Source organism: Sturnira hondurensis, unplaced genomic scaffold (genome assembly GCF_014824575.4).
Source record: "Sturnira hondurensis isolate 20B ecotype Veracruz unplaced genomic scaffold, ASM1482457v3 Scaffold0010428, whole genome shotgun sequence".
Classification (NCBI taxonomy): domain Eukaryota; kingdom Metazoa; phylum Chordata; class Mammalia; order Chiroptera; family Phyllostomidae; genus Sturnira; species Sturnira hondurensis.
Genome location: NW_028083059.1, coordinates 24,263,529 through 24,272,714, shown reverse-complemented (window position 1 = coordinate 24,272,714; position 9,186 = coordinate 24,263,529). Strand labels below are relative to the sequence as shown.

General features: G+C 38.4%; 1 pseudogene; it reads left to right on the top strand.

The window, feature by feature from the left end:
- The first annotated feature begins 7,961 nt into the window (after window positions 1-7,961).
- LOC118995780 (uracil-DNA glycosylase-like) lies at window positions 7,962-8,934 on the top strand (annotated as a pseudogene).
- Window positions 8,935-9,186: the final 252 nt, after the last annotated feature.

Below are 9,186 nucleotides of genomic sequence, written 5' to 3'. Positions count from 1 at the left end.
CTTAAATACTTATATGTCTATTTTCCTGCAAATGTACATCAATAAAATTTAATAATCAATTTTTTAAAGATTTTATTTATTTATCTTTAGAGGGGAAGGGGAGGAGAGAGGGAGAGAAACATCAATGTATGGTTGCCTCTTGTACACCCTCTGCTGGGAACTGGCCTGCACCCCAGGCATGTGCCCTGACTGGGAATCAAACCACGATCCTTTTATTCACAGGCTCACGCTCAATCCACTGAGCTACACCAGCCAGGGCTAATAATCAATTGTTAATTGTTACAAAGAACAAAGGAGAGTTCAGTAATTCACAGTGAGCACTTATCAAAGGAAATTGCCATTGTAATGGAGACCATTGTAAGACACTATGTAACGCAGAGAAGGAAATACACAGCAAAGACTCTGAAGGAAAAAAACGGACAAAGGGCAAAGGCCTCTGTCATCATGGATGTAAGATTTTATAAAGTACTTACATTTGGTATGAAATGAAATGGCAGAATCCTAAACTATGTAAACTTCAGGAGTATGAGGTACTCCTAAAGTATGTGGTACATAGCCTTTCCCTGTCTCTTCAGCTTACCTAACAGTGCCCCTCCTCGAAAAATGAAAATACTTAAATACCACTAGGATATCCAGATTCATTAACTGCTATCTATTTAATTAGTTGTCTTTATATGCCTCCATGAGAATTTTTGAATTTGATTTTTGGTAGAAACCCAAAGTATATTACTTTAAAAGATTTTTTTTTTCCGCCCTGGCTGTTGTGGCTTAGTAGATTGAACGTCAGCCTGCAGACCCAAGGGTCATTGATTTAATTCCCAGTCAGGGCACAGGCCTGAGTTGCAGGCCAGGTGCCCAGTAGGGGGCGTATGAGATGCAACCACACATTGATGTTTCTATCTCCCTTCCCTGTCTCTAAAAATAAAGAAATAAAATCTTTAAAAAAAGATTTTTTCCATGATCAGTATTCATTATCATACTCACTGTTGAATTTATAAACACCATGGTGCAAAAAAGTGGATGAAACAAAGTTTTATCACATATTTTCCTCATATTTATTTTTGCACATATTTCAAGCATCAGTACTCAAGGCTGTGAAGAAGTAGTCGTTTATATTCACATGGAATATGGTGAGTCTTTCTATTCAAAGCTACACAAAGCTGGATGGCACCTAACTCCTGATGGGGAGTATGTATAGCACAACTACAGTGGTAACGGGAAGACTCAACACTGCTACATCCTTAAACTCAACTAATTCTGGCTGCATTTGCACATTTTTGACTTTATAAAAAAGAAAATGTCCCAGTGCTATATAGGGATTTGGATTGGTTCTTCTTGATTTCCCACCAATAATCACCCTGTTTCCACCTCTCTCACTATTTTAAGAATAGTAAGCTATAAAGTTCAGGGGTAAGCATTACTAATGAGTTAGAAAATTATAAATCTGTATTTAGGGTATTCACTGTTATGAAATATATTAAATAAATATTCACATTTATATTTGATATAGACTACAGCTGTGTTCACTAGGCAAAGTATGCAAGTAATACATTACTTTGTGAATAAGAAATATGATGGTTAATACTTTATAATATGATAACATTAATCGAACTCAGATATTAGCCAAGTTTAATTTAAATAGCAAACTAATAAAGTATATCTGCTATATAGTGCATATAGCACTATATATACACTATATAATGTATATGGTGCATCATTATATTCAGCACAAGACCATGGAAGGCAACATTGCGTTTTTCAGCAACATTTCACAGAGAGCATCTCACAGTGGTAAGCCAAATAAGGAAGAAGAACCCATGGACATGGACAGCACTGTGGTGATTCCTGGGGGGAGGGAGACAAGGGAGGATAAGTGATAATGAAAGAAATATGCCCTGGCTGGTGTAGCTCAGTGGATTGAGCACGGGCCTGTGAAGCAAAGGGTCACTGGTTCGATTCCCAGTCAGGGCACATGCCTGGGTTGCAGGCCAGGTCCCCAGTAGGGGGCACATGAGAGTCAACCACACATTGATGTTTCTCTCCCACTCTTTCTCCTTCCCTTCCCTTCTCTCTAAAAATAAATAAAGTATTAAAAAAAAGAAATATAATAAATATTTAATTAAAAAAGAACTAGGGTAAGGAAGCACATAATTGGACTTGGAATAATTATTTAATACTTCTGTTTCTCAGTTTCCTGTGTAACTGAGGAAAAGGGAGTGATATACACACATCATCATATATATATATATATATATATATATATATATATACACACACCATGGTTCTTGCAAAGATTAAAATATGACACATACATCTTAAGACACTGTTAGTTTCATACCAGGTATTCATTCAACAAATATGATTTATCAAACACTAGGTATTTGATACCTACTCTATGTGACAGGCTTGGGCAACATTTTATATGAATTATAAAAATTCATTATTTTTTACATTTGTATAAAGCCTTTTATTTATGCTTAGTTCAATGGTAGACTATAGGATTGAGAAAGGATTGGAAGTTAAAATTCTGGTTATTTCTACATATGATAATATTAAATATTAATATTTGTATTAATATTAAATAAATACTATATCAAGATATCACATAAAATGTTTATTATTTGATTCTTAAAATTCAGGTCTTTCAGTACTAGAATACAAGTCCCAGAATTTTGCTATGTTAATATTTTAAATTTCAACCACAATTTCTGTTGTGCATAATATGTTGTTGGTATTGCTGACTCTTTTCTAGGGTGAATGTAAAAGTTTGATCACCCTTTTGACAGTTGGCTGTGGAGTTGTCTGCCAGTCACCTTTCAACCTTTCGAACAAAGCCAATCAGCTTAAGAGCAATTTAATGTGCCTGTGTAAGTTCTCAGATTTTAAGATTGAGAGAAAAGCAGGTCTTATGACCTTCATGAGTAGTACTCAGTGGTTACTCTGGAAATGATAGAACTAGTTTAATTTAAGCTGCAATTTGATTGAAATGTTTTCCAGCTTAAAATCAGCTCCTCGACTGGAGTCCACAGTGTGAGGAAGGTTATATGCAGCAGATTCCTAATGGAGTAGAGTCAAACAGAATCATTTTGTCATCAGTAATCAGGAAAGGTTGTCCTAGATGTTTTAGAGTCCAATTTTTAATTTAACAAGAAGGCTTAAGTGTACAGTAGTGTAGAGTATACACAACTCAGCTCTTTTTACTTAGAAAATAAAGTGCAATATTTTACTTCACTTTGACCCTGAGTCAAAGCATTGTGAAGTCTGTGATTCTGAGTGGATTGGGGTGAAATGAAATGAAAAAGAGGGAATGGCTGCTTTTAACATGACCAGATGGTAATTTTTACCAGTTGGCAGTGTATTAAAACACATTTTCTGAAAGAAGAGTATACATTATAGACTGGCACAACGAAATGTATAAAAGTATCCCAAAATAGATAAAAATGTTCCTTAGCTTTGAAGTAAAGTTATGATAAACTTGTATATGGTTAGCCTAGAATAAAAATAGCAGTGAAGACCACCTGTACAATCAGAGATCCTAGAAGAATCAGAAATGAGTTGACATTATCTAATTTCTGATGTGTTATCCCACAAAACTTGAATTGTGTTCCTCATGTACTAGTTCTGGGATAAACTAGGTAAAACAATTTAATAGTAACTGCTTTCTTGCCCCACTGAAACCCTTATCAGTCTCACTAATGGACTTCCCAGGTTTCCCACATAAATTTTTGAAATCAACTGAATTCTAATCATCACGATATTAGGCAACTTGAAGACTGCTCAATTACTCATTAAATAGCTTTCTTATTTATGATGCGCACAAAGAGCATTGCAATGACATGATATGAAAATCATTCAAACTTATTTGTCAAAAGTCCATTAAACACAAATATTTAATTACTTATTAACAATTGCCCAATAGTTCATTTCATTTGTCTTATTTTGGGGGTGACTACTCTGAATAGACACAGTAACTCTGGCTCTCCTTTAATCAATGTGATCAACTCTCATATTTTGTGGAGAATGTGATTAACTCTCATATTTTGGTAAAGGCTACTGCAAAAAATTTACACTACTGAATAGATAGAATGAATTCTTCCAAGGCTTATGGATTAAATGGGAACAGAGTACATTGCTGAGAAGACACATATGCACTGCTTCAAAACACAGTGCTTGAAACCAGTTATTCAGATGATTTCTCTTTTAGTCTGGCTTTTGTAATAATCAGTATGATAAAAGTAAAATGCCCATTGTGGTATGCTTTTTATTAATTTAAGAAAACCTATAGTGATACTTCTTTATTTGAATTTCTGGAAACTTGATTAGGAAAATGATTAAAACACAGAATAAGATCTGAAGATATACCAGTATTTAACATGAGATAGAACATATGAGATCATTTGAATACTCAGAACTGTGAGGATAGCATAAGTATTTTAAAATAAATTTGTAGCATACATAATTTTTTATAATTTAGTCATTTACTTAGGGTTGAACACAATTCTTATTGTAACTCAGTAGAATAATAATAATAATAGTATAGTAATAAAAAGAGCTAATATTTTACATTATATGTGCTATAGAATGTTTTACTCATGTATACATTGTATTATAGATGCATTTACATGTTTAACTCCCACAAGAAATTTACAAGGCCGAGGGAAGTAAACTGGCCATTTGCACAGCTGGTAAGTGATAGACCTGGGATTGTAACCCCAGGCCATCTGACTTCAGTCTGTGTCTTACTAACATACTGCTTTTCTAGGATATTAGAATTTGTCCACAGTGTTTTAGCTTTAGTGGCCTATTTTGTATATTGCACTGATGTTCTTTACAAAAATGATACATGCATGAAAAATCAAGATAACGCTGATGTATTTAAATAACATCATTCCAATCAAAGATCTCTAATTTCTGTCAATATCTGCATGTTTCTTTGGAGATATTAATTCCAGTTATATACAATACATGTACAAACATAACTCATTTTTATTTTGATGCACGTAAACAGGATAATGTATGAGGTATGTTTGGAAAAAGTCTGGCTATTGTTAATATAATGAGACTGGTTTGTGTGGCAGGGATGTAGCATGGCAGCCAAGGAGAGTAGACCTGAATGTGCACATGTGAACAATGAATACTAACGAACTACTAGTACTTCACTGTACTAGTTAGTACGGGCAGTAGACAGCATTGAATGATCATGTTTACTGTGTTTGAAATGACTGAGCAAGTAGAGCAATGAATCTGCATCAAATTTTGTATTAAGCTTGAACATTCCCCTGTAGAAACTATTCGCATGGTTCAGAAGGCCACAGCTATGGACAGCTGGTGACAGGCAGCTTTATGGAGACAAAGCACCTCCTCCTGTATCACATCTCATGCATAGATTTTTGGTGAAACATCACATCACCCAGGTGACTTAGTCCCTCTAAAGCCCAGATTTGTTGCCCTGCAACTTCTGGCTTTTCCCAAAATTAAATCACCTTTAAAAGGGAAGAGATTTTAGCCCTGGCTGGTGTAGCTCAGTGGATTGAGCGCGGGCCTGTGAACCACAAGATCGCAGTTTGATACCCAGTCAGGGCACATGCCTGGGTTGCAGACCGGTTCTCAGCAGGGGACTCATGAGAGGCAACCATACATTAATATTTCTCTCCTTCTCTTCCCCTCTACAGATAAATAAATAAAAAATAAAATTTAAAAAAAAAGGGAAGAGATTTTAGACCATCAATGAGATTCAGGAAAATGCAACAGGGCAATTGATGGTAATTGGGAGAACTGTGTGAGGTCCCAAGGTGCCCACTTTGAAGGGGACCAAGGTGTCATTGTCCTATGTACAGTGTTTGTTGTATCTTGTATCTTCTTCAATAAATCTCTGTTGTTCATGTTACATGGCTGGATGGACACCTTCTGGACAGACCTGTTATATACTCATCTAAAAACGATTTTCTATGTAACAAATCACAGGGTGTTTTCCTTACATATTGCACCTTGATAGTAAATTGTGAGACCCTTTGGCTCACTTGACAAACCTCTCTGCTCCTTCTGTGTGGCTCTCAGCTGCTTCAGGTTGGCCAAAGAGACTAGAACAGACCATGATACCTGGAGACAGAAATAATTATTTTGCAAAACTCTCTAGTGATATGTCGATTAAAATTGTTTATTGTTGTATAATGCAGTTAACAAAATATATCATATTAAGCACTTTTAAATGTACGGCTCAGCGGGGCATGCATAATGTTTTGTATCTATCACCACTTTCCAGACATCTCCAGAACTTAGGCAAATCCAAAGCTCTCTACCCATGAAGCAATGAATCCCCAAAGCCCTCTCCCCACAGATCCAGATGGTCACCCTTCTATACTTTCTGGGTCAGTGTGTCTTCGGGTTTATCTGTGTATTTGTAAGGCTCTGGCTCTGGAACAATGGACAAAGTTTGGAATGGCAAAACTTTTGAGAAAGATGTTTTCAAAGAGTTGTCTGATAGAGATAGCTCATTTTTTAATTTCAGGTTGAATTGAGATGGGGTGTGTTAATGCTCATGTTAGTTATATCTGAGGTTAAGTAACTAAATAGTGACTTTTTTCTTCATAAAATATTGTGAAATATATTAGATGTTTTGCAATTTATTGCTAATATAGAAATAAGTTATTAAATCCTTTTGAGTTTTGAAAAACAACGCTGGGCTGTAATACCACTACAAGGATTGGGATAGGAGTTTTATTTATACTTTTAACCACAGAATAAAATATGCATCCATTTTTTTGTACTTTGCCTTGTCACTGTGCTTATAAAAGAAAAATTCATGATGGCAGGTAGTGGATTCATAATGCCGTTCTCTCAGCTGTCTATGAGTCCCTTCTAACATTCAGAATTCCAGGTCGGAGTTCTGTTGTGCCTGTTAACTGCACTACCTTGCTTCTTCTTGGGCTACTTGTCATTGAGCAATAGTGGTATTCAGGATTTGTGTGGAAATGTCGGTTTCTGAACTTTTGCCTTGCTTGCTCTTCAGATCCTTTTGTGGCCATGAAAAGAAAAGACAGACAGCCATTCTGCCCAAGAGCACACAGGCTCCATGTTGTCTGTTGGTTCACCAGCTAATTTCTTCCTTATGCTTTCTCACTGTCTTTTTTCAAATTGCTTCTAAAGTCAGACCCTCTACTGTAGTGACTTTTGAGTGTGTGTTGCTTTGTTTGAAATAAATTTACTTTGTTTGCCAATTACTTTTCTCCTTATAACTTAATGCACAGGACCAGCTGCATGAAAGTATGGAACCATTTGTTTAAAAACATTAAAACCATCAAGATAGCAAGAGCCAGAAAACTCAACCACATGAGGACTTTGCTAGGCCCAGGGCCCTGTGACTGCACAGGCTGGGTGCCTGGGAGGCTCACAAGGGGCCCACATGGAGGTTAATCAGAAGGGCTATAAGAGTGGATATTTTCAAGCTGAACCGTTTCCTTCAAATTCTACTTTTGATTGTGCCTGTTTCATTCATGTAATTTTAAGAATGTCAGTACTCTGAAGTCCCTTTTAACTATGTTTAGCTAGATCTTGATGATTAAGACATATCATTACTAATCCACTGATTTAGGACCTTCTATGTCTTCAACATCCTGTATAATATTTTAAACCATTTTCAATAATTTAACTGTAATTTTACCCCATGTCTGACATTATGTACTGTACAATATTTCTTAATATATTACCTTTCCCTCCTAATATGCAGAATATTCTGTTCTGCTACATATGCTCCGGCATTACTCTACAGGACCCTGGCCGGATTTCTTATTTGTCTGCGTTACTGAGTCAGTTCTGCATCCTTCATATCTCTATTCCTTGATCAGCCCTCTCCCTCCAGAGCTTGTTCAAGATATTATACAAGTAAATTGCACACCACCACAGTCTGCGCCAGCCTCGGGGGTCCCTGGGTGGTGCATGATCGCTTCCCTCTGGGCTTTGGGATGATTGGCCAGAAGACACAGTACTCCTTTTTCGAGCCCTGCTAGGAAGCCATGTGTCTGTAGCCCCCAGCCTGGCAACACTATGACCAGCATGGCGGCAGCAGCTGAGGGGAGCCTGGATGCAGCGGGTAGCCTGGCCTGGGCAGAACGAGAGGAGTGAGGCACACCAGCCTCATCACCACTGAGCCCGGAGCACTTGGTCTGCATCCAGAACAAGGCTCCGGCCCTGCTTCAACTCGAAAGCCTTTGGGTTTCAGTGAAAGCTGGAAGAGGCACCCCAGCAGAGAGTTCGGAAAACTGTATTTTATAAAGCTAATGGGATTTGTTGCAGAAGAAAGAAGACATTACGCTGTTTATCTACCCCTACACCACGTCTTCATGTAGGCTCGACACAAGAGAGTGAAGGCTGTCTTCCTGGGACAGGATCCATACCACAGGCCCAATCAAGCTCGTGGACTCTGCTTCTGTGTTCAAAGACCCGTTCCACCTCCGCCCAGTTTGGAAAACGTTTGCAAAGAACTGTCTATAGACATAGATATAGTTTCATGCATCCTGGTCACGGAGATTTATCTGGCTGGGTCCAGCGGGGTGCTCTGCTCAGTGCTGTACTCATGCTCTATTCGTGGTCCGGGTGCCTCAGGCCAATTCTCAGAAAGGCGGAGAGCAGTTTGCCTTCGCAGTCCTGGCGAAACCGGAACTCAAGTGGCCTTGCCTTGGGCTTCTTAGGCTCAGAAGAAGGGCAGCGCCGAGGACAGGAAGTGCCACCATGTGCTGCAGACTGCCCACTCCTACTCGCTGTTGTGTACTGGGGGTTCTTTGGGTGCAGACATTTCTCTAAAACCAGTGAGCTGCCGCAGAAATCTGGCTAGGAGGCCATCAACTGGAAGGGTCTGTGACCCTGACCTGGGCAGGGGTCGGGGCTGGGGATGGTCTCCGGCCAGTTTCTAGAAGTTTGTCAGTAATGAAGTCAAATTGAAAAAAATAGTTTCCCTAGTGATTCTTAAGCATTCTGCATATGGAAGAGAAGGTTTGGGCAAAGCACGCACGAGCCAGGCTGCCCTGGAGTGGCAGCTCTACCCAGCAAAGATGGTGATCTGTGACCATGTCTGTCTTCGCATTGTGGCGCTGGCCTAGGATGTGCATCAAAGTTCTTGGAAGGGAGAGGGGCTCCAATACCTGACGCCCCTCCCCTCTTTTTTTTTATGGTTAAAGATGGGGAGATTGG